Source organism: Camelus dromedarius, chromosome 18, assembly GCF_036321535.1.
Source record: "Camelus dromedarius isolate mCamDro1 chromosome 18, mCamDro1.pat, whole genome shotgun sequence".
NCBI lineage: Eukaryota > Metazoa > Chordata > Mammalia > Artiodactyla > Camelidae > Camelus > Camelus dromedarius.
The window spans coordinates 7,985,063-8,010,883 of record NC_087453.1 but is presented as its reverse complement, the minus strand read 5'-3'; the positions used below and the strand labels follow the sequence as shown (position 1 = coordinate 8,010,883).

At 50.1% G+C, this 25,821-nt stretch overlaps 1 long non-coding RNA gene across 1 annotated transcript in view; it reads left to right on the top strand.

Annotated features, from left to right (window-relative positions):
* Positions 1–25,821, top strand: part of LOC116147360 (uncharacterized) — a 137,184-nt gene that overhangs the window by 65,355 nt on the left and 46,008 nt on the right. Inside the window, exon 2 of the long non-coding RNA XR_004130874.2 lies at positions 8,696–8,868. This is a non-coding gene — a long non-coding RNA (uncharacterized LOC116147360). The remainder of the gene's footprint in view (positions 1–8,695; positions 8,869–25,821) is intronic.

Below are 25,821 nucleotides of genomic sequence, written 5' to 3'. Positions count from 1 at the left end.
TTTCTGGACTGGGTACAGAGGTGCAGGGAGGTGAGCTGGCTGGCCCTATCTCACACCTAGTTGGTGGGGAAGCCAGGAAGGGACCTACTCCCTCCATCGCTGGACCCTGAACCCCTGGTGATGTTTGCACTCAGCGTGTAGCAGCGGAGGTTGTTTCCATCTCCTCCCGTTATTTCACAAGCAATTTGGGGAGAGTGAACTGAGTCTAAAACTTTGCCTGCCTCCTGATTGTAATGAAACGTTGGAGAGAGGCTCACCTGATGTTTGGAGTCCCCTGGGCATGTTAAACCACATTCTTGCTAATAGAAACCAGCATCCCATTGAAACACCAGTGGAACATTTATTCCCCTGAGTGCACCTGAGCAAGTCTGGAGGGTGGGGCTGCCACTGGTGGCTTCTGGTAGCTGAGGAATTGGGCTCAATCAGGCCTCAGGTCTCTTTAGGAATGTGAACTACATAATCCTCCCAGTGTGAGGGATGGACGAGGTGTGTTGGCCAAGAAGTGCCAGGGAAATCTTCCCTGGACCTTCGATATTTTTTTTTTTTAAATAAGACTGAAATGTTTCTAAACAGGGGGAAGGAGACTTGACATACCAAACAGGGTCTGTGGGCTGTAAGCAACAGAGTGACTATGCATAAGGCATTAGTACATTATGGGGTGCTCAGAATGCAGGGAACGATTGGAACATGAGGTTTGGGAAAAAACAGAGTCTTGTGGGTCCAGGAGGGTCTTGGTAGCAGAACTGGCCTGATGGTCTTGTCTGAGAACCAGCCTTGAAATGAACTACCTCTGTCTTCCACCTGAGTCCTGTTTTATATGATGTCATCGGTTTTGAACACTTCCTCAGTTTCTGCACAGCAGGGTGTTTCAGGCTCACCTTGTCAGTTTCCTGCTCTGGCCCAGGACTCAGCCATTTCTCAAGAAGCCCTGGTTCCTTTTAGTGGGGAATGGTGTTTAGAAACCCAGATGGGGTTCTCAGTACACCCCTTGCTGCCAGGATGTCACCAGGCTTCTTGGCCTCTCAGGGGACAGAGCACTGTGTGCGTGTGCGTGTCTATGTACAATCTGAGTTTATATCAACATATTTCATTCCAACCTGAGGCAGGGCTTCCTTTTGCCTTTTTGCCTTCCACTTTAGGTCTCCCTTCTCCTGCAGCGGGAACCTGGGCTTTCAACACAGCCAAGATGTTCACTCATTTATGTAGTCCTAACACACAGGCAAAATAATTTCAGAATTGTTGTATGCAAACCACAGCAACGACGTGACTACTAAATAGAGTTCAAGATGCATTTGAGTCCTTTTTGGTCATCAGACTGAGGGTTGGTAGCCCAGGTATTAGATTCAGAAGTTCCTTGGGTTGGCAACCTCTGTGTGATTGAGTGACTCACTTGAAATACAGCTCTCTCCTTTGTTTTCATTTTCATTCAATTTTAGGAGTCTTCCCTTTTCTTGCTGATATCATTTATTTTAAAAATGTCTGAGACATGAACAAGATTCCCCAAGTCGGAACTATGTGAAGCAGCGTACTCAGTAAAGCGTCACCCCTGTCCTGTCCTCTCTACCACGTTCTCACCACCCCCTGCGGTTTGCTCAGTCTGTGGTTTTCAGACCTACACTTCTTTTTTCAAAAATGAGCAAATACATATAAAGCAGTAACAATGAGTATCCAAGGAGGAGGGAAGAAACGGAAAGTTCTACGACTTTAAAGGAGACTAGATGCATGTAGCAGGTAGTTAAGTGTTAATTTTTAAAATAAAATGGAGAAGAGGAGGTGGGTGTGGGCTAGACTTCCTCCAGACTTTCCTCCAGCTCTGAGACCGTCCCTAAAGCAGGAGGGCCAGCCCTCCTTCGGAAGTCCCACGCTTGCTGGTCCCCACTGCCTTTCCTCACTCCATCGCACCTCATGGGAGTTTGGGGAGCCCCACAGATACCTGGCAAGCCCTCAGGTACCCTCCACCCCTCCCTCTGAGGTTGTTACAGCTCAGACCAGCGCCATCCCTGCAGCCCTCGGACTCTCCTTTCCCACCCTTCGAACGCTGTCTCTGGTCCTCGGGACAGGTGATGTTAGAAATACCTGTGAGTGTCCTCGTTCGCAGACCCCGGTTCCTGGAGGCCCTGGGGCCTTCTGCTGCAGTGACTCACCAGCTGATCTTGGGAAACAGGATTGTCTGGATGAATTTGGTTTGCAGCAGGGTTGACAGATTCTAAGTGAAGCGTGCTATAAGTGGATTCCAGGATATATACCTTCTTAGAGGCATCCGGGAAATATTCCATAGAGGAGACCTTACATTCAGTGATGTCCGATGCACTGTCATGGGAGTCGGGAGGGGAGCTGACTGCCCTGCAAATATGCCGAGGTCTGACCCCGTCTACTGGCACCTCCTCTCCCACTCCGGCCCCTCCTTCGCGCTGAGCCAGCAGTGCTGAGCCCTCTCTGCCTGTTCCCCGCTCAGGCCTCAGTGCTTGCTGTTTCCTGTACCTGGAATTATCTCCCCAGAGATTTCCATGAGGTGGGTCATTCTTATCATTTGATTCCAATGTCACCACCTTGAAAGGCCTTCCTGACTGTATCAGCTCAGGCTGCCATAACGCAGGCTGGGGGCCTTGAACAACAGAAGTTATTGTCTCACAATTTTGGGGGCTGGAAGTCCAAGATCAAGGTGTCGACAGGACTGGTTTCTTCTGAGGCCTCTCGCCCTGGTTTGCAGACGGCCGTCTTCTCCCTGTGTCCTCACCTGGTCGTCCCTCTGTGTGTCTGTGTCCTCATCTCCTAATTCTTATAAGGACATCATCGTATTGGACTAGGGCCACTCAAGTGATCTCCTTCTAATTGAATGGTCGCTTTAAAGACTCCAAATATCTGACTCCAAATACAGTCACATTCTGAGGAACTAGAGGTTAGGACTTCAACACATGAATTGTGGGGGGACACCATTCAGCCCAGAACACTGACCATTCTATTTAAGGTGCCCCACTCTTTGTCCCAAATCCTATTGTGTCTTCTTCAGAGCATTTATCACTTTCAGAAATTACCTTAACCCACTGTTTGATTACTTATTTATGGTCCGTCAGCTACTCTGCATCAGTGTGGTCCTGCGGGGCTGTCATACACGTGCAAAAGGGCCCAAATATATAATTTTAAATCTTCTTGTTAACACACTGAAAAAAGTTAAACGAACAACAACAAAAATGGGTGGAATGAATCTTATTAATATATTTTATGAATCCCCTATTATCATTTCAACACGTAATCAATAGGAACACTATTAGCGAGATAATTTACAGTTTATTGTACCAAGTCTTTGAAATCTGTTGTGTATTTTATACTTAAAAGCACATCTCAGTTTGGCCCAGTCACACTTCAAGTGCTCAGGAGCCACATGGGGCTCGTGGCTCCAGGTTGGGCAACACAGCTTTAGGGTATAAATTCCAGGAGAGCAGACCCTGTTATCTGTGGTTTGGCACTGTCTCCCGGCACAGAGTAGATATTCAATATTCGCTGAATGACTGAGTAGATAGAAAATATATTATGCACACGATTTGCTTCCCTTCTCATACCCAAAGCAGACTTTTTTTTTCATCAGACTGGTCTCTCCTAAGAGTTAGGGGACGATCCTAACATCTTGCAGTAGTACTTCCAAAAGATTGGAATTGTCACGCAAGTTGACCCTATTTGCCACATCTGATCTAATCCATGTCCAGTTTGTACGCCCTTGTTTAGTGCAGATATTTTTTGGTTGCTAGATGTGCAGCTTTGTTGCACGTCTGGGGCGTATGCATTACAAGCGTGGAACTGAGACCCGGACCTGCATGTCCTCAGGTGCCCGTTGGCCAGGAAGGGTGCTGGGCAGCAGGACAGAGCTCATTTTGTAAGGCTGGTAGAAAGCTTGACTTTGGGTGACTTTCTTGCTTCTGGCATCAGAAACGATTGCCAATGTATTTATTTATTTTCCTTGGAGATTCTACCGTACTTCATTTTGCCTGATTTCTTATTCCTCCCGTTGCAGTGTTGTTGTACTTGAATCATGAATCAGCTCCTAACCATGCTTCTAAAATCCTACTCCCAGCCCAGTACAAGCAGACCCAAACTGACACATTATTTATAAATTGGATTTAGCTCATTGGTAGGGAAGCATTTCTGCTGGAGTCTGCAAGCCAGGGTGGTTTGTTGGAGGCTGTTTGCACACAGAATTGTTCACATGTTTGATGGCTCGGAGAATGCACACAGCTGTAGCAGCCCCTGCCCACGCTGCTTCGCAGGCCCCACCTGTCCTGGGTTCCACGGGAGTCCTGGAGAGGCAGCAGGGCCAGGCCGAGAAAGGCCTTGTAGGCCCCAGCAAGGAGTTGGGTTTTACTCCAAGTGTGCTGGGAAGTCATTGGAGAGGTCCGAGCAGAGGAGGGACATGATGTGACTCAAGTTCTATGGGGTCGTTCTGGCTGTGAGAAGATGGGAGCAGAGTGGGTGGGGAGCAGGGGGGCTCTGGCAACCCTCCAGGTGGGAGAAGATGGAGGCGTGGCCAGGATAGAGGTCCTGCGGCTTCTTTCCCTCACCTTCCCCTGGAGCGGGGAGGAGGAACTGAGCGCATCACTGCGATGCTAGGATCTCCTTGAGGAGTTTGGGGTGACTGCCTGACAAATTCTTTCTGGAACATGCATAAGGTTGAATGAAATGCCTGCTTGGCAGTTGGGAACATCTCTTGGAAGGGGGTTCTTGTCTACTGATCTGTAATTCGTGGAGAATATGAAATTATTTGAACCTAAAAAAAAAATCTAAGGATTAAGATTATCCTCCAAAGAAGGAGTGTGTAGTCAGGCTGCAGGAGTAGAGGAATGTTCCAGAATCCTTCAGGCTCCCAAGTTGGTGTCCCACTGCTACCTGAAATGTCACCATCAGACCCCTTGGGGCCAAGCAGTGGGCTGGTCCTCCCCCCTCCTCTCCCCCTCCCCCCTCCCCCCCAGTTTTTCCACACAGACCCTGCTGGGCATGTGATTGCATTGTCTACTTCCCCCCAGCCCTAGTGACGTGAAAGCAGCCAGACCAGGGCATGGGGAGTCCCTGAGTGAGAGGGCAGGGGCGGGGGAGACTCCTGGGGTTCTTCAAAGTCACCCTGCAGCAGCCCATGGCGGTCATTGTGAGCGTGGAAATGGCATTTGAAAGCTGGAGTCTCTTAGATTCTGAGGGAAACATCCACGAACCACCCCCCTTTCCCCAAACCTCTAACAACTCCCTCTTGTCCAGGAGTGACTCTCAGTTGACAGGTCCGAGATGCCCTCGTGGTTAGCCAGGTGCTAGAGCTCCAGGTTGCTGCGGAAATGGATTTGTTTGAAAATTTTTTATCTGACCTTTGTTAGAAGAACAAACCGGGTGGTGTTTGTCGGGGAGGGCAGGTTGCAGGCCACGCTGAGCTAAGCTACCTTCCCTTAGAACTCCTGGGCTTGGTCTCCTGTCTCTGGAACATCAGGACAGGAAGCAACAGCTGTTCTGGGGAACACTGGGGGACCGCGACCGAGGCAGTGTCGTGCAGGAGTTTCAAATCCAGACTCTGAGATCCCGCCTCCAAAGTCCAGCCCTGTTACTCGGCAGTCCAAGCCCAGGGCTTCTGCAACAAGGCTCTGCCTCCCAGAGCTCACGTCTCTCCACCACCACCCTCGTGCCATAGCAGCTTCCCGGAAGAGCCAGTTGAGTGACAGAAAGCTGACCCATGGTCACCATCTGAGGACTCTCGGGGGCTCTTACAGGACAGGAAGTGTGAGTGACTCTGTCCACTGACCTGGGCACACAGCAGAGTGGGGCAGCCTCCCCACGCGGGCAGTGGCCTTTCAGGGTCACTCCTGCGAGTCTCCTCACCCGTCCCCCACCCTCACCCGCCCCCAGCAAGAACCGTGGGGAAACACTTCTGAGGCTGAGCAGCACAACACTCAAGCTTAGAAATGCAGTGGGTCATTTTTTTTTTCAGTTTCTGACGTTTGGGAAGCTCTTTTTATCACCTCTGAGTCCCTTTTCAGAGCCTCCAGCAAAGCTTGTTTTGTTTTGGGAGATGGTATTTTCTCCGGGGAAATTTGTTTCGCCACCTCCGTGATGTGCGATCTTGGGTCAGAAAAGAACTCACATCTGGAAGTGCCATGCCTAGTTCCCTGGCCTGTTCACATGCACCGTCCTGAGGAGCAGGCAGCGTGCTGCGTCTGGTTGACCCATCTTACAGATGACTGAGCTGAGGCTGGGAGAGGAGGAATTTACAGATGAGTCATTTTTGCAGGGCTTATGTTCAGTATTTCACAACAGTCAGCTGTGGGATTGGACTGGGCCCCAAGGCCCCAGTTATGCCAGGCACTGGCCATCTACCTACAGGATCACAGGAAAGTCTGGGGGTATCAGGGGGCAGGTCTAGGGTGACAGGAGGGCATTGATATCTCAGGGCAGGAATTACTTACCAAGTGATACACATTATTTACAACTGGTGCCAGCACATTGCATTCAGGACTCTTGGGCTGCAACCAACAGAAACGACCTCTGGCTGATGGAAGCATTAAGGGGCTGCCTTAGGCTGTTCAGGCCGCTGTAACAAGTAACCATGCCCACTGCCTGGCAGAGTAAGTCTCACACAGAAACACTAGTTGCTGAACGAATAGACATGCAGCTGGTTTTCTGCCTTCAGGTCCCGTGATCCTGAAGGCACAGCACTCAGCTCTGGCCATGGGAGGGCGGTCACCCCTCGGGAGCTGCTCCTTCCTGTGTTGGTGACAAGGTCTCTCTTTCCCTGCCAGCTGTCACAGCTCACAAGCTCTGGGAATGAGGCCACATTTTCACTTTCTATGACTTTCAGATCTCGACACAACTGTCAAAGCCAAATGTCATAACTATAATTTCAAACGTGCACTGACATCATTTCCAAGCTTTGTCCTTCCAACGGGACTTGTCAATCAAACGGGACTCAGCTTCACCTTTTACGCTGTGGCTGTATTTTCACAGCAAGCTTATGGGGCTCTTTATGTTTATGATGCTGTTGAACTGTCCCAGCTGCTCTGCATATTCCTTAAATATCGAGCACGCTGAAGGCAGACACGACTTCCTCCTGGCTTTTGCAGCAAACGTCACCACCCCGTGCCATCATCATTGTTGTCATCCTCATTGTCACCATGCTGCTCATCCATGAAGCTGTATATTTTTAGAGCCTTTTCACACATACAATCACATTTGATCCCTACAATAAATCCTGAAACATGAGCAGAGCAGTGAACACCCTCCCTTCGCTAGGGAGGAAATGGAGACAGCCACAGGACAGCGCTGGCTGCTGGCAGAACCAAGTCTCACCTGCCTGCACTAATTCGGGTACTCCTGTAGAGCCCAATTTTTCTAACTATGAATTCAGATGTGCAAAAAAATTTGCATTTTTCCCCCTACAGTTGACATCAAACTCTCATTCTGCCCAATGATGGAAATTATAATCAAGTCAAGTAGTCATTTCCAGGGTTTTTTTGTTCTTGTTGTTCTTGTTGTTCATCATTTCAGGTTTAAATTCAGCTGTTTCAGGATTCCCGCACCCCCACCCCCAGGGTGGCACGTGTGTTTGGAGGGGCTTGTGTTGGGTCACGATGAGGAGAGAATATCTGCTTTTCCACCATCAGCATCCCTCTGCGCTGGCCTCAGCCGCTGATATCTGAGTTCTCATTGGTCTCCAGCTGATGGACCAATGCCAACCTTCTCCCACCAAGAGCCCTATGCTGTCCAGTGACTCCCTCTCTACCACTTCCTTGCTTTCCTCAAGGGCTTGGGAAACTTCCAGATGCCCCGAGTTCTCCGGAGCCACAGGGCATGGGAGCTTGCACATTCTCTCCTGCCACCATGTTTGTGGGGGAGGGGAATCTGCAGGCTCCTCCTGGTCGCTTCCCTTAGTGTCCCTAAACTTATCAGGCGGTGCTGCTCTCTATCCCATTGCAGGTCTTGACGGAGAGAGGGGAGGGGAGGGTCCCTTTAAGTGATAAACTAGTTCTTCTCTCTGAACCTCCCCTTATCCACTGAGCCTATGGAATCATGTCATTTTAAAGACATTCAACTCCATCACACATGTCTTAGAAGGTTTTTTTTCCTCCTCTATTGAAATGTACTGACTCTTAAATCATCATTCTTTCTTATTTATGCTTATATATTGTTTAGGTTTGTGACGCGTTAGGTCATAAATCATTGGCGTTTGCTTTCTTTCTCCTGACCTGTGATCTCTGCTGGGATGCTGAGACCTGCACGTTGAGATGCTCAGCCCGAGACAGTTTCCTCTTCACTTCCACGGTTGTTGCTCTGGACTCTCCCACCCGAGGCAGCAACTTCAGCTTGTGCCCCAAACGTGGGGGAGGGTGATGTCTCCAGGCAAAAATGACAAGGGAAATGAAAAATCACAGGCATTGATAGCCACACATCACCTGCCCACAGGAACCATGCTGAGTAAAAGGTTAACGGGCATTTACCGGCCGTGAAATAGAATATGATTTCAGAGAAGGCTATCCCTTCAGGTTAATTTTGGGAGGGCTGCATGAGCTTTGAGAAACCCTCAGTATTCCATCTTGTGTTGAACATAACCGTAGGAATAGTGAAGGGAAAAGTCACCCTGTTGCTCTGCCTGCGTCTGTGCTGAGCGCTCTTCCATAGTCATGTGATCTTCTTGTGCCGAGACAGAACTGCTGTCACTCCTGTTTTCCAGGTGAACAGAAGGGACTGGATCAAGTCCCCACAGAGAGGAAGCAGCAGAGTGAAGATTCAGCCCATCTGTCCGACCCACGCTGGTCCCTGACTCAGATTTGAGGCCGCCCTCCTTGAAGCTCCAAGATGCACGGACCCCAGGACCCTTTCCAATTCCCTCCCTGTCACTAGGAGGTAAGCATTTTCACTCACTTTTACAGTAACTGCTTAAAGTATCACACTTTCAAGGTGCAATGCCATTCGTGGGCAGTGTGGTTTTAGCACCACTTTTTGTTTGTTTGTTTTGTTTTACTTAATCGTTCTCAAAAAAGTAAAGTGAGGGATGTGCAGGGAGCTGGGTTCTTACCTGCAATGACCACCTCACACCCCTTCATCCCAGGGGCTGGCTCTGGTTGGAAGTGTTAAGAGAGACTTGGAAAATGGGAAAGAAGGAGCTGGCTGTGCAGTTCCCGATCCTGTGGTCAGGACCCCAAGAGGTTCTCTATGTGAGTGAATTTTAGCACCACGTGGGGAGTTTGCAGAAAATGACAGGACTTGGTTCTCAGCCCACAGCTTTCAATTCCATAGCTCAGCGGTAGGTCTAGAAGTTAGGTTTCTCATAAGCTCCCCACTGGCACTTCAGTGCAGGAGGTGGGCAGACCTTGTTTTGTGGAATTCAACATCAAACCTTCCATCCCCGCCAGTAACAGCTCCGAGGCCCATCTCAAGGGGACTCTGGACTTTGAACTAGCTTCAAAGCAGCTTGGTGTTGCAGGATTTCAGCAGACTTGGAGCCAAATTCAAGCCTCATCTTAAGCAAGTCACTGCAGCTTCTCTGAGCCTCAGCTTTATCACTCAGAAAACAGGGACTCACCCATTCATTCCCACAATCAGCCCCTCGCCCTGTGCCACCACCAAGGAGCTCACTGATGGAGGTCGGGGGACAGACAAGCAGGGGAGGGGGAGCTGGGAGAGTCCTGAGGAAACTGGGAAATCAGGAAAGGCTTCCCTAAATACCCAGAGTTGGAGCTGAAGCCTGAAAGCACTCCAGGCGGGGGGAGAGCCAGTGTGATGGGCAGAGGAGCAGCCAATGTGAGCACCTGAGCGGAATGAAATCTTGGGAGAAATTTCGCCTGGTTCATCGTGGCTGGAACAGAGCGGGCAGAGATCAGGCATGAGAGGTGGGCGGGGCCTTATCAGCCTCGAGATGTTTAGGCTTCTTTCCCTTTAATGGGGTGCCCTGAGAAGATCTGGATCAAGGAACGGGAAGACAGGTCGAGAGGCTGCTTCAAGAGAGCAGCAAGGACATACGGTGGCCTGTCCCACACAGGCAGCCCTGTGGGTGGAGAGAAGCAGGCTGGAGAGAGGTGAAGTCAAGGAGACTGATGTAAGTGGGGCAGCAACGTAGGAACAGTCTGGTACCCTCCATGCTTAACTTCCAAAGCAGTACCTGACACATGGTAGACACTCAAAGATCATTACTGGGTGAATGAAAAATTGAGTGAAATATCTTAGTTCCCACCCCTGTCTGGTTATGAAGAACAGATCAGATCTTCATATGAAAGCACTAGAAACATACACATTGAGAAAGTGGTTCAGCTACTGAAATTGAGTCCCAAAACAGCAATGGCTGTAACATAGTAGAAGTTTATCTTTCTCTTTCATGCAACAGTCTGAGTAAACATGTGGATCCAGAAGGGCAGCTTCACAATCATTTGAAACTCGGAGTCCTTCTTTCTTGTTCTTCCATCTTCCATGGATGGTTTCTGTCTCATGGTCCAACATGGCTGCTCTAGCTCCTGCTACCGCATCTGCCTTCCAACCATTTCCATTCTATCTGTGTGCCAGCTAGTGATAAATGGAGAAGGGCATGCACTTCCTTTAAGGACATGACCCACAGTTGTACCCAAAGTTGTAAAGTAATCTACTTTAGCCAAAACTCAGTTCTATGACCACACTCAGTGGCAAGAGAGGCTGGGATTTGCAGTCTTACTCCAGCAGTCATAGTCCCAGCTAAAGTATGAGGGTTCTATTTCTAAAGGGAGAGAGGAAAATAAACTTTGGAAGACAAATAGTTTGTCACAGTACTCATCATTTGAAGCCCATTTAGAAAATTCTAACACTTGCTAAATCTGGATGGTGTACATATGGAGTTGATTAGATTATTATTCTCTGTACTTTTCTATATGTTTGAAACACTTGATAATGATAAAAAGTGCTACATGGAACTGAGCATCTCCACTGTTTATCTCCATTTTCTCTGTCTTGGCCAGTTATTGTGATTTGCTATTTGAGGCTGCAAATAACAGAATATCTGATTAAATAAGAGGAGTTTGGTTTTGTTACTTAAGAAGCCTGCTTCCAGTGTTCCATCAGCAGCTCATTCGTGTCAGGACCCTGTTCAACTCAGTGATTCTCTAAACCTTTCCTCATGGTGACAAAACAGTTGCCACAGTCCAGATGTCATCTATTCACACAACTGCATCAGGGCAGTTCTCTCAACCTTGGCACTGTTGACATTTGGGTAAGATTAGTCTTTGTTGTGACAGCTGTAGGACGTGTCCCCTACCCACTGGATGCCAGTAGCACCACCCCCTTAGTTGTGACAGAGATGTCTCTAGGCATTGCCAGATGCCCCTTTGGGAACAAAATCACCCCTAGGGGAGAATAACTGGTCCAAACTAGGAAAGAATGGGAAGAAAATGTTCTCTTGATGCAGCTTATTCTGTCTTCAGTGAGAAAAACATCTCCCAGAAGCCCCAGAAACCGATCCTCCTTAATTTCCATTGGCTGGGGCGGGGGGGGGGGGAGGCACAGGTCCACGCTTTACTGCAAGAGACCCTGGAAGGGTCTCTCCGTTTTCTGCTTTTCTGGGAGGAAGCAACTCTGCCAGGGGAGGCGGAGGGTGGAGATGGCTGTCGTGTATACCCCACAGCGTCCGCAAGATGGGCCTTTGCAGGAGGGTCTTTGTGTCTTCCCAGAGGTCTTTAAAAACGCGTGGTTAGGACTGTCCATGGGGACGGGCTGGCTTGAAGGATGCTGCTAGCCTCTGACGTTAGCGGGGAGCTCACCAGGTGAGAGGCAGCGCGTTAAGTGCTTTGCACTATGGACGTGGTGAATTGTCGCCTCACCTCTGTGGGGAGAGACTGTTTTTATCCCTCTGACAGAGATGAAGAAATGGGGCTGAAAAAGATTAAGCCACCTGCCACGGGTCCTGCAGCTCCTGAACGGGGGAGCTGGGTACTGTGTCCGTCTGACTCCAAAGCCCATGTGTGTCGCAGAGTCCTGTCAGGGGACAGAAACCACACCCCCTCTTTTCACAGGGAGAACTAACATAAAGGTCTGTTAACTCAGTGTTAACGAACCGGAGAGGCAACAAGAGAACATGAAGGTATCGCGGAGGAAACAATTTCTGGGAGCAGCTACCACGCCAGGGCAGAGGGGAGAAGGGAAGGAGGTGGAATTGTTCAGACTTAGGAGCTGGCAGGAGGCCACGAAGGGGCTCGGCCCCCGGCCTCTGAAGTGGGCACTGGCCGGCAGGTGCTGGTGTCCCTGAGAGACACCATGATCCTGGTTCTGGGACCCTCGGGAAAACTACAACCCGGAACAGACTGCCCTGGGACCAGGAAACAGACAGGAGAGAGCGTGTGCTTCCTCCATCCTTCAACCCCACCAGCCAGCGGAGAAGGCAAGTGGTTTTCAGAGTCCCAGCCCAGCACCACAGGACAGAGCACAGGGAGCAGGTTAGGCGCTCAGGGACAATCCTTTATAATCGGCACACCTGCCAGCTTTCTTCCCTCCTGCCTGATGCTGGAAACCAGGAGGGCTTCCCAGACGGCTGGTTATTTCTAGAGTTGGCCCAGGAGGTCAGCTAGATGCTGTCAGCATCCTTCAGTACTCAGAGGGTCGGCTTGAGATGAGATGCTGTGGGGCCACAAATGAATCCAGCTGCTCCCCAAGACTGGCCGCTGGGTTTCCAGACTATCCAGTGCCTCGCCTGACGTCAGATTGGTCTCAGCTGCCATCATCCTGTTGCACCTCCTACTCTTCCTGTCCTGCAGACACTAGCAAGCAAAAGAAGCCCCTTCCCTAATTTCTTTGCACCTGGGATATTCAGGGTGCAATTCTGCTCCTCCAGCCGAGATTTGAAGGGTGGTGAGGCCAAGGCCCACTTCCTGCTGCCGTGCGCTTTCTGGAAACATCCAGTTTTTCCTTAACTGCATTTCAGCGACCCAGTCGCCAACTCTGTGCAGGGTTTAGTGGGTCTTTGCAGAGATGAAGGCTTCTTGTTTCCAGGGTCACGGCTTCTGCTGCGTGCTCCTGAAGCTAGCATTTCTGGGTCTGCATTTTCCTGAGGGAGGCAGACGCCCAGCTTCCACGGTAGGCCACTTCTGCTGTGTTTTTCCTGGAAAGCCAGCCCAGAGACTGCTCCTTGTGAAATTCCAGTGGTTTCTGTAAGCACCTAATACCTTCCAGGAATTTCTTTTTTTCCCAAGTCGGTAGAGTGGCTCTTTGTTTCTGCAGTTGAACCCCTGATGATTTCGATCATGCCTATAACCTTCACATCAGTTCCATCTTACAGAAGTGAAAACTGAGGCCTACAGTAGTTCAGCATCTGACCTGAGGTCACACTAATTAGTATCAGAAGCACAGTATTAAGCCAGGTCTTCTGCCCCCTAGTGCTGTGCCTTCCCACATAATCTCAGGAGGGTGCGATTTTTAAACTGCAGTGAGAGTGTGGTCTGGAGCCATATTTGACTTGCAAATCACAAAACGTGTTCCACTTTCGTACTGAATTAATCTGAGCCTGATTCTTGTTTGTTTCAATTGCATGATTAAAAATGAATAACGATTCTCCTCTGGAAAATAATGATTTCTCCCATCAGGTCAAGTGGCTGTGATTGGCAGGCCCTGCACACACACAGTAGCTGCAGCAGATGGCAGCTGCAGATGGGTGCCCTGTGCTCTTGACCTTGTTCCCAGCCCCCGGCGTGAGTGTAGGACCAGACGGAACAGAGGGATTCACCATTTACTGGGCACCCACTAAGTACCAGGTGATACACCTGATCCTTGCACACCCCTGTGCAGTGGGGACAGCCACACCCTTGTGCAGATCAGAAAACACCGTTCTTTAAGGTCACAGTAATAAGTAGTGGAGTGGGGGCTGTAGTTTTGACCTGCTTGGCATCCTGTTCTCCCCCTGCTGGTAACAGGATAACAGCACCTTTCTTTTCCTTCGAAGGGTCCTGTCCCTCCCTACCCTCAGGCCATGAGAGGTTTGGATGGCACTGACTCTTCCTCGTTGCCCGCTTCAGGGGGAAGGCCTGACTCAGGTCTGGAAAAGTACCACATTCCACCCTTGAGTTATAAGGATTCAGTCAGCGGTTAGCGCCCAGCCCGAATGAGCCAAAGTAGACTTGGTTCTTTGACTTCTCTAGAATTATTGGGAAAGAGAAAGCGATTCTGTTGGAATTAAAGATGCAAGTATGGATCTGCTGGGGTGACCACAGGCTGACAACTTGTCAAAGGGTGAAACCTGGAAGGGGCAGTGGAAAGGTGGGGACAAAAGAGAGAGCGAGGAGACAGATTCTGGGTGCCATCATTTACAACACTGGATCCAGCCCTACCTGAAACCATCTCCTCCCACCATAGGTTTCTTCATTATGCAAGACAGTGAATTCCTCACTTTGCTTAAGCCCAGTTCGAGTTGGCCTCTTAGTTACTTGCATTTCACTGTGTCCTGACTGCTACACAGATCTTTTTTCCAGTGGTGTTCCGTGTTCTTTCCACCAAACCGACTTGCCCTGCCCCCACCACCATCCCAGGCAGGTTAAGCTTGGATTGGTCGAAACTACAAACTATGAAATTTCTCCAGGATTGCGAACCTGGCTTCTCATGTGACAAACACTCCAGAATCAACCTGTTACACCATTTCTCCAATTAACTGAAGATTGGCTTCAGAGGCCACCTACCAAATTGCCCTGAAATCAGTGCCCCCCTCTTAGGGCTCTCTCTCTGCTTCCCTGCATTGTCTGTGAGCCCATGGACATGGTGAGAAGGCATCCTGAAGGAGGACAGCTGAACTGAGTTTAGAAGAATGAGTTTGCATAGTTATATTAAAGAGCAGGAGGCGTGCCCTTCAGGGAACCAGCAACCCGGGTGAAGGCAGATGACTGCAGGGAGAATGCTTGGAGCTTTTTGGGCCATTTGATCTCTGTTGCAACTGCTCAACTTGGCTGTTATACTGTGAAAGGTGCCATAGACTGTTTAAACCAATGGACGAAGCTGTGTGCCAATAAAACTTGATTTACAAAAAACAGGCAGCCCGGATTATAAACACAGGGCCATAGTTTTCCAACCCTGCTATGGAATATTCCATTGAGTGTATATGCCACAACTTATTCATCTATTCTGTTGATGAGCTTTGGAGTAGGTTTTAGTTTGAAACCATTTATGAACAGCACTGCTATGAACATTCTTGTACCTGTGTTTGGTGAACATATGCTCGCATTTCTGTTGGGTACATTCCAAGGAGTGGAATTGCTGGGTCAAAAGTTACATGTACGTTCAGCTTTAAAAGCTGCTGCCCAGTGGCTTTGCAAAGTGGTTGTACCAATTTATTCACCTCCTACCTACAACCAGCCGTGTCTGGGCATCCCAGTTGCTTCACTTCTTTGCCAGTGCTTGGCATTTGCACATCAACATGTCAGGTGGGCGTATCCTGGTATCGCTTTACGGTCTCAATTTGCATTTTCCCGATAAGTAATAAAGCTCAGCTCCTCTTCATATGTTTATAGCCATGTTGGATATCTCCTTTGTGAAGCAGCTCTTCCAATAACATTTTCTACTTTTTATTTGCATAAATTACCTTCTGCCTCAACAGTAAATCTGGCAGTCTCCTTTGGTTTTTCTTTCTTCGCTAAACCCAGGAATCTTCAGGGGCTCATATTATACATACGTTACTAAGTTAACTTTAATTCCAGAATCTACTGTAAGATGTTTGCCCTCTAAGGGTCTGCTTCAGGTTCTTTGCGCTTAAGAAATTTTGATCTTGTACCATGCACGTGTAAGTTCTTCCCAGTTCCTCTTCCTTCAATACACAATAGCTGCCACAAAGTTATTTTCTCCCACCGACCACATTTAAACAAAATGAAACAACACAAACAGAATGATCTCAAACTCAGCCTGCATGGGCCCTTTAATTTGGATCCCTCTCCCTGTTTCCCAAACCCAACCCTGTCTCCCCCTTGTAGTTCTCTCCTTTCTCGCTGGAACTCCCACCAGCCCCTCCTCGCCTTGTCTCTACTACTGATTATTGCAATTAATTAAGAAAAAGCCCAGTAGCTAATCAGACAAGCTTCCTCCTGAAGGGTGCAGGAAGAGCGCAAAGGCAAAGCTGATAGAATTTTCGTTAGAACTGAAGACGAAAGAGGCTGTGAATACTCTCATGACTTCATCTCTTTGTCTTTGCCACTCGTAGGTTCTGAGTCCATGCCAACAAATACCTTCTTGAACTTTTTTTGAAAAGGAAAACAAATTACTTTTCGAGGAGAGGGGTCTCTCTTTTTTGATTCTTGTGAGTAAGAACTTGAGCCCAGGACTACCATGGGACTTATATTCGAGGCCTTCACTTCCTGAGGACTGACCACGGGGCAGGCACAATGTGTACGGGGTGTCCCTAAGAGCATCCCTGGGTCTGATGATTTGCTAAGGGGACTCAGCCTATGGTTGTCCTCATGGCCATGACTTACTATGGCAAGAGGATACAGAGCAAAATTCACAGAAGGAAAGGCACACGCGGCCAAGTCCGGAGGAAACCCGGCCCAAGCGTGCAGAGCCCTCTCCCAGCAGAGTCACAGCATAATTTCTCCAGCAATGAGTTGTTTGACAACACACGGAGAATGTGACCTGCCAGGGAGGCTCATCAGAGACTCAGCACCCCAGGTCTGCATTGTGGCTGGTCACGCAGGCACTCGCTACCCGGCACGTACCAAGTTTCCCCAAAGGGAGCACGTGTTCAGCAGAAACCAAACTGTGTGTGCAGTTTAGCCAGTCTTATCAGGGAATGATAGGAACCTCCCTGAAATCTACCTTCCCAGATGCTGGCCAAGGGCCAACCTTGTAAGCAGACCTTTCAAGGCTTTGACAGCAGCCACCCCTGTGGTGCTAACTGGTTTCTGCAGAGTGAGGCATTTAAAATTAACAAATCTTCCCAGCAACCCTACAAAGCTGTACAACCGTTATCCCCCTCTGGAGGAGAAGCTGAGGCTCAGGGTGGAGAACTTCTCTACTAAGAGCTAATAAGTGGTAACATTTGGATGTGGACTAAGTGAAATTACAGACCACGTTGTTCTCACCATGCCTCACTGACCCTCAATTATTTAATTTCAATATTTAAGTTCTTCATAGCCAACATTGACTGAGTTTTTTCTATAGGCCAGTCACTGTGCTAAGTGTTTTTCCTACATTTAAGCCTCCTGAGAGCTTGTGTTATTATTGTTCCCATTTGACACATGAGGAAACTGAGGCACAGAGATACTGAAAACTGAACATCAGGTCATAATAATTGTGGCTATGTGTTGGGTGCTTATGAGGTCCAGACACCGATGCAGCTCTAGAATTGGGGGTGGGAGGGAGTCAGGGATGGCAGTCTGGCTGGAAGGGGGCTTGAGGTTTATATATCCCTTTACCTAAGCCTGAGGAAATCCGATTGTCCATGTCAGAGAGGGGAGGGTTGCACTTCCAGGGAGTAGGTGCCAGTTTTGTTCTCAATCCTGGGATGAGGCTCAGGAGTTGGAAGTAACAGGCTGAAGCCACACAGCTCCTGTGGGGCCCCAATTCCAGTGCCCCGAGGCATGTTCCTCCTGCAGGGATCTGCTGGCTTTGTTGAGCTGCTCCTCCTGGCTGAAAATACAGCAAAGATGAACTGGGAATGAATCTCAGTGGAGCAAAGCTAGTCTGAGGAGAGAATCCAAAGTTCCAGAAGCAAGGCTGATGGAGGGCTCCAGCAGGTCAGAGGAATCTGGGGCAGGTGCTTCCAGCAGAAGTGCGAGGCGACTCATTCACGCAGTCAGGGAGGAGGGGAGCAAGCAGAAACTTCCAGCCTCCAGGCTTCGATGAGCTTCCAGTGCATAGTGCCGTGTCCTGGAAGTGGAAACAGGCCCCCTGTGACTTCTTCCTCATCCTCTCCCACATCTACTCTTGCCCCGCCCTGGCCCCCACCCATCAGAGGAAGAGACTTCCTTGTGTCAGGGAAGGGCTCCTTGGAATCCTCGCTCCCAGAGGGGAAGCTATGGGCCTAGTTGAGGCAGAGGAGCTGAGAACTCATCCAAGCCCAGAATGCTATCCCGTGCCTCTCACGTAGCTGGGAGAGAGGCCGATGATGAGGGAGACACAGGGGTTCCCTCTGGCTCTACTGAGTCACTGCCATTGTCCGGCCCTTCTTCTGCCTGCTGTGCCCCAAGCAGCCTTGTCCTAAAATGACACAGTTGGTGAAACAGCCCCCCACTTCCCATCCCCAGAGAAAGCTGACAACCAGTGTTGATGTTGCAGATTCTAGAAGATAGTGGCTAATGTTATCGAACTAATAACGCAGTGTAGTGTGGTGTTGAGTTTATCTTTGTGGCAGAATTCACTTTAAGGTAGAGCATCATGAGGCCTGAAGGGGACACTTTCATGACACTTTCCTGCAGTTTGCAGAGAAATGAAATAAGGCAGCAGGGATTACTCAGCGCAGACAGGACTTCCATTTTCTACCTTTGAAGGCCCATCCACCCAAGCCAAGCACCCAGCACGTGGGGTTGACAACGCTTCTTCCACTAGGGAACTGAGGACAGCAGGGTGCCTCCTTGATTTTTCAGTTGAGATCAACAACTTTGGGCAGATCACTTCGGCTCTCCAGGCCTGTTTCCTAATCTGCAAAATGGAAATAACCATCCTTCCTAAGGCTGTGGTTAAATGAGATAACGAACAGCGAATGTGGGGCATCATAGTACCTGGCGCTGCTTGTGAAGCTGTTCACAAACCTCAGGAGGGGCTTCTGCGGCTAATGCCATAGTGACGACAGAGCAATACTGAGCGCACGTTGCAAGCGCAGCCCAGTGACGGAGGCAGGAGGAAAAGCTTCCGTATCAGCTCAGGGGAGTCCCGTCTCTGAGAGCAGGCAGTGGGTGCTTGCTACCAACCCTCCCGTCCCTTCACCTTCCTCAAGCTCCCGGAATTTCCTTCGGGTAAATACCCCGCCCCCATGCAGCCAGCACGTGGGGAAAGCTGGCTCCACCCCCTTGCTCCAGCAGTGGCCCCTGATTGGCTTACAGGGATCGGCCGTCCATTTCCTGGCCAATTGTTGGTTTGCAAGCAAGCATGTGACATAGGGGATCCAATCAGAGTGCAGCTTGTTTGGACGCGCGCTCACCCGCCCTGGATGTGATTGTGGAAAGGTGTACGCGGTGCGATCCCGGCGGCCTTGCTGGGGATGTTTCTGAGATGGAAGAGCTGAGAAATAGAAAACACCTGGGTCACAGGTGGCGCTGTTAAACCTTGGGAATCATCCAGTCCGGAAGCTTGATCTTACCTGCACTTTATATTTGAGCGAAACGTGTCTCCTCGATTGCGCCAGCCAGTGCAAGTTGGCTTTTCTCGGTTACTTGCAGCTAGAAACTTCCTGTAGTGATGGGGTTTTGTAGGTACAGTTGTCCTGCTGTCACATTTGCCTTGGAGAAATCAGTGACCTTTTTATTATGCTCTGTGTCCGCAGCTTCTTGCCAGTGAATAGGACACCTCAGGCGCTTCATCATCGTTTGTTGAATTCATAGGACATGACTTACCTCATGCAACTTGCAGTCTCATTGAAAAATGAGACACATGGGTCTGAATCTAAAAAAGATGTGGGACACGCTGGGACCTTACGATGCTGTTGTGAGTGACAAGGGCTAACAGCAGATGACAAAGTCACCCATGCAGACCAACTGGTCTTGGGGAAAGACTCGTGGAGAGGAGGGGAGGTTTTCTCCTTAAAAGGTAAGTTGGAATTGTTATTGAAAGTAGGAGACAGGCCCCATACAAAGTTTCCATTAGAACACTTTTGGTTCAAATGGGGCAGAAAAATTGGTCTCAAAATGGCTTAAGCAAAAAAAGAGAAAGAGGGAGAAAAAATGTGTTGGTGTGTGAAGGAAAACTCCATGGGTAGCTCCATCTCCAGGGACAGAAATGTGAGCAGAGTCTTAGTTCTTCCCTGTCACTCCCGTCTGCCTTCCCCTGTGTTGGCTTCAGTCTTTCGCCCTGCCTGGGAGCAGGATGGTGCCAGCAACTGCCGCCGGTATATCCTCATGGGCTCCCAGTAAGTGGGACAGAACTGGCGTTGGCCCAAGGACCTGTCCCAGCACCAGTCACTGTGGCCAGGGTGGGTGGGTGAGGGTTATGCTTTGATTAATTGAGGCTTTGGTCACATGCTTCGCCTCTTTGGTAGAGTCCCATTGGCCGGTCCCTAAGACCTTAGGGCACCACTAGGCCAGGCGAAGGTTGAGGAGTCCTGGGGACAAAAGCAAAACGGCAGTGAACAGGAAGAGTGGGACAAATAAATGCCCTCATTCTCACAGCACACACTGTAGAAGGGCTGCCATTCCTCAGACCCTGTGCTGGGAGTAACGGGACAAATGAGGGACAGGGCCTGGTTTTGAGGAGCTCACAGCCCGGAGGACAGGTGAGAGTTTATTCCTTTCTGGCTTAGAATAAGGACGAGCGAGTCACAGAGCGGGGCAGACCCTCCGGTGCCTCAAGCCCCTTACCCCTCTCTTCCTGTTGGAGGATGGAAGTCCTTACATCCCTTATCATGGTGTCGCAATCTCCGGCAAGCTTCTTGTCCTCTCTGCCTCGGTTTCTGCATCTTTAACATCAGGGTCATAGCAGCATGCGTGTCCCAGGGCCAGAGGGAGGGAGAGGAGACATCTCACCGGGCAGCACTGAGCGAGGGCTCCGTGAGTGTGGACGCTGCTGTGTTTTGCTGGGGTGAGGTTGGCGGTATTGGGACGAGTCTGCCTGTGATGCGTTTCTCTACATGGTTGGCGGAGGATGGGTGGAGAAGGGGTTGGAGTCAGACTGCCTGGTTTTGCATTTGTCTTAGTTTGCGTGGGTTGCAGTAAGAGAATGCCACAGCCTGGGCGGCTTGAACAACAGACATTTATTTTCTCACAGTTCTGGAAGCTGGCAGTCAGAGATCAGGGTGCCAGTGTGATTGGGTTCTGGTGAGAGCTCTCTTCCTGACCTACAGGTGGCCACCATCTTGCTGTGTCCTCACGCGGCAGGGATCAAAAGGGGGAGGGACAGAGAGAGACAGAGATCTCTTCCTATTTTATAAGGTCACAGTTCTCTCAGCTTGGGAACCCGCCCTTATTATTTCATTTAACCTCAATTACCTCCTCAAGATCTTATCTACAAATGTAGTCACTTTAGGGGCTTAGGGATTTAACATATGAACTTTTGGGAGACAAAATTCAGTCTGTAGTAAACAACCTAACCTCCCTGGACCTCAGTTTGCACATCTGTGCAATGAGGGTATTTATAGAGCACATCTCACCGGCCTATTCTGTGTGTATAGAAGGTACTCAGGATCTTGTCACTGCTGCACTCTCCTTATTCACTGGCAACCGAGGACTTTGATTTCTCTCAGTAGCTCCCCACAGCATCTGGCTCCACCCCCAGCACACAGTATGTATTCAGGGAATCTTGGTTTAATGAGTCCATAACGTACTGCACAGTGCAGTGTTCACTAGGGAGATGGCGAAGTATCAGGCCACTTTGTGTGACACAAGTTAGCTAAGATTTAAATTCAGCTATTGTTACAAAGAAACCAAAATAACAGTAGCTGAATCAAGGTGGTTTATTTCTCCATCACGTAACAGTCTGGATGAGGCAATCCAGACCTGGGACAGTGGCTTTATGGCCTCGGGGACCCAGGCACCTTCCCCATTGTGGCTCCGTGGTGCCTCGGGTGTTCCTCTCATTTGAATAACCCACAATGGCTTCCTTTCACCTGCATGGTCCCTGTTCCAGGTAACAAGGGGGAGAAGGAGATGAAGGGAGAGAGCGCCACTTCCCTCCAAAGATATCCCTTGGCCAGAGCTTGGTCGTGCACCATGCCTGGCAAGGGAGACTGGCTAGTGTGGTTTCCAGTCAGGTGTCCGTGTGTTCCATCAGGAAGCAGGGACGCTGGTGCTAGCAGAGACAAGTGGGGAATGGGTACTGGGGCACAATTGGCAGTCTCTGCCCAAGACTTCTGCTTCTCTAGGGACAAGGGCAAGAACTCTGCCTCGGGGATGAAAAAGAGCCCAGGTGGGAGGTAAACCGGGATTTGTCCAAAGTGTGATGTCCTGTAGGAAGATGAAGGTGATGGACAAGGTCTTCTTCACAAGCCAGTACAGGCTCTTTGGTCCCCCGGGAGCCAGGACCCCTCCCTTCACACCCCCCAGCTCCGGGCCCCTGCGAAGGCCCTGCCCGGGTAAAAGGAGCCAGTTTCATTCTGTGTCAGATCCCCTGGTTCCATCAAGGAGATGAAGGGGCTGTAGGCCTTGCCTGGAGGGCCCTGGAGGGACCCAAGGTGAATTGTACCCCTGTCTCCCTCTGAGTGGGAGATGTGGCTTCAAGGTCAGGGAGAAATTTAGAAGCTGAAAGAAACTAGTTTTTTTTTTTTTTTTAAAGGCAGAGCTTACTTCCTACTCCTGGGCAGCCCTAGTGTTGCATGAGGCCTGACACATAGTAGGCGTGCTGTTAAACAAATAATTTCTTATGTTTTTTCCTTTACTTCTTTAAACTTCAAAGACTTGATCTCAGGGGGTGAATATTGCCTTACGATTTCTTTTGTTCACTCAGCAACGTGAAGCCCAGTGCCTGGCACATAGTAGGTGCTCAGCTGTATGGCTTTTCAGTGCCCCTATAAATACATCATGTATCATCAGGCCTTCAGAAAAGGAGGGTCACTGTCCTTACAAAGTCCTTGTTACAGAGTCAGGGCTGATCGATTCTTAAACCTGCAGAAAGGGAGAGCAGTGATGATGGCTTTCATGATAGTGGTCACCATCTGAGCACCTACTGTGTGCTAGGCTCTAAGCCAGGTGCTAGGCAATCCTTTCAAATCCTCCCCTACCCTTTCCATATGAAGATTCTCATCTCTGTTTTCTAGGTGAGGCAACTGAAATGTGGAGACGCCAAGAAATGAGCTCATCCCTTTAGAGCTGGGATTGGCAAACTATGGCCCATGGGTCAGATCCAGCCCATCACCTGTTTCTGTAAATAAAATGTTATTGGCCCAGGGCCACAGCCACTCATTTACATAACGCCCACAGCTGCTTTCGCACTACAGCGGCAAGTCCTTGTGACAGAGACCATATGTCCCACAAAGCCTAAAATATTTACTATCTGGCCCTTTCCTGAAAAAGTTTGCCTCGTATAGAGGAAACATGTGAATACTTTCTGTTTGCCAGGTGGGAAAGCAGATCAGGAAAAGCTTTGTAAGCTGTGGTGAGGAATTGAGCCTTGTTGGGCTGGCAAAGGAGCGCCCCTGCAGGGGTTTGAGCTTCGATTTGAGTTTGGTTTCAGGACAAGCAGTCTGGTGGCAGAGTGGAGAACTGCTGGCAGCGAGCAAGGGAAACCTCTGAGGATCTAGGGAAATAAGGCTGCGAGAGAAGGCTGGGCTCCCCGGCCGGCAGGTGAGGGATTTGGGAGGGCGAAGCCACAGGACTGGTGACTGACTATCTGGAGGTGAGGAGGGGAGAGAAAAAGCAGGGGAGGACCTCAGGTTGCGGAGGGGTTAGACGTGGCCTGGAAGCACATCCCAGAGCAGGACGAGGGGCAGCTGGTGGGGGGAGCAGGGACAGGAGTTTGGCAGGTGTTGAGTTGAGGTGTCTGTCGGTTGTCTCCGATGTCCAGCTGGAGGGTGGCCCCGTGGGGCTGGAGCTCAGGAGGGAGGGCCAGGTGTGCACTGGAAGGAGAGGTTTCAGGGTCTCCAGCAGAGACATGTCCGTGGCGTAAAGAAGGGACTGGACAGTGGGGTGAGGTTCAGGATCCCTGCAGCTCTAGCTCCGCACCTTTCGTCACATCCTCCTGACGCTGTCCCTTGAGCATCATCAGGTGGAGCTGCAGCCAGGAAGGGCATCTGGAGCCAAACAAGACCCAGCCCATCCCCCCAAAAGCCAGGCCCTGCTCCTGGCCTCAGAAGCAGGGAGAGAACTGTCCGTCTCCCTGGAGCCAGAGGTTCCCAGAGGGCTAGCGGCTGTCGCTCCTCCTCAGAACTTGACACCTGCCGCACTGGCATGGCCTTTTCGGTGCCTCGCACCCCCGGCTGTGTTTCTGCCCTGAAGCGAGGCTCTGGGAGCTGGGCTGCTCTGGACTTTTCTCCCCCTGTGGGCTCAGGTGAGCGCTTGCCTGTTGGAGAGAGCAGGAAGATGCCCCAGCTAGCCCCCCCCCCCCGGTACCATTCTGAGTGTGCACAGCACCCAGGATGCCTGTGTGATGCGGGCCTGGCAACGGGTGGCAAGTGGGAGGCTTCCTGCGTGCTGGAAAATGCTTTTGCACCTTAAAGAAGGCTGAGGAAGTCTTTTTCCTCCAAAGTTATGACTACTACCTCAGCTTTATTTTTTGCCTTGAGAGATTTCAGGGCTGCCTGATTCTGGTGGTGAGAAGCAGGGCCCTCCATGTGGACGGGGTACCTCCAGCAGAGAGCAGCTCAGGAGCTAGGAAGATGGCTGGGTTTCCCATCAAAGCCCTGACTGACTTCTGGTCTAATCTGCCCTGGAGTTTTGTTCTCCTTCTCCCCTATCTAGTGGAGGATGTTGTCCTCTGTCCCCCTGGCTGTCTCCTCACGTGTCTTGGCTAGCCCACAGCTGACTAATGCTTGCTCTATGAGTCAGAACCATTTTGGTGGTGACAAATTCACGTCTAATTGGCTTAAGCACAAAAGGGAATTTATTGGCTTGGGGCACTGAAATTTTCAAGGGTGGCATTTACTTCAGGTAAAGCTGGATCCAGGTGCTCAAATGATATTATCAGAATTTCTCTGTCTCTGGGCTCTGCTGCCCTCTATGCTGCCTTTATTCTCAGTCAGGCTGTGCCCACATGGTGGGAAGGTGGCTGTCAGCTCTAGACTTATCTACCTGGTTTGGCATTCCCAACAGAAAGACAGTGCGTCTTTGCTGATTAACATGCAGGGAAAGTCCTGGATTCAATGTCAGTGGCCCCAGCTGGAGTCATATGACCATCGCTAGCCGATCACTGTGGCCAGGAAAATACTGTGTTCTCATTGGCCAGGCCTGGGTCACATGGCCTGCTCTAGACCTGGGGATCGGGTCTCCATCAGAGCTACTGGGGCTGTATGTGGGGGAGGGGTGGTTCTCCAGAAGTGACATCAGGTTCTATTCCTAGAAGGGGGTGTGCAGGAGACAGGCAGGAATGACAGATGAATGTTTTGCTACCTCTGAGAACAGTGGTGTGGAAATGTTATCTGTGAACTGGGCTGGCCCTCATGACACAAGAGAAGGGAATATTAAATGGTGTGATGTTATATACAAAGCAGCCATCTACACAGAGGTAGATCAGGCGTTGGAGCCCAGTGGGGGTTGTGTGTGTAAAGGCGCTGGGGGCGGCAGAGGGGGGACCCAAGACCTGGGGATGTGAGGAACAGAGGCTCTAGGATGGGGTAGGGGAGACAGATCTAACTTCCTCCCTTCTCCCTGCTTCCCTTTTTTCCTTGCTCCCTCCCTCCCCAAATGTTTGAGTGCCTACTCTGTGCCAGACATGCACTTGGGCACTGGGAACACAGAGATGAACAAAATGGAAATGTTCCCTGCCTTTTCATGCGTATCTTCTCCTGGGGGGAGAGATAAACAGATAAATAAATGAGATCGTTTTTTGAGAGATAAGCTAGCAAGTGGCTGAAGCCGCTTTCTCCAGAGTAGTCAGGGAGGGCTTCTTGGAGGCAGTGATATTTGGGCAGAGGCCGAATGATGAGAAAGAGCTGGCCCTGGGAAAAGTAGAGGTGAGAAAGGGAGGGACAAGGAGCACTGTGGTCTTCAGGTAGCAAAGAGCCCCCAGGTACTGCAGAACAGGCAGCTGCCCACATCGGGGGAGCCTAGGGATGGAGGCCACAGTAGGACTGGG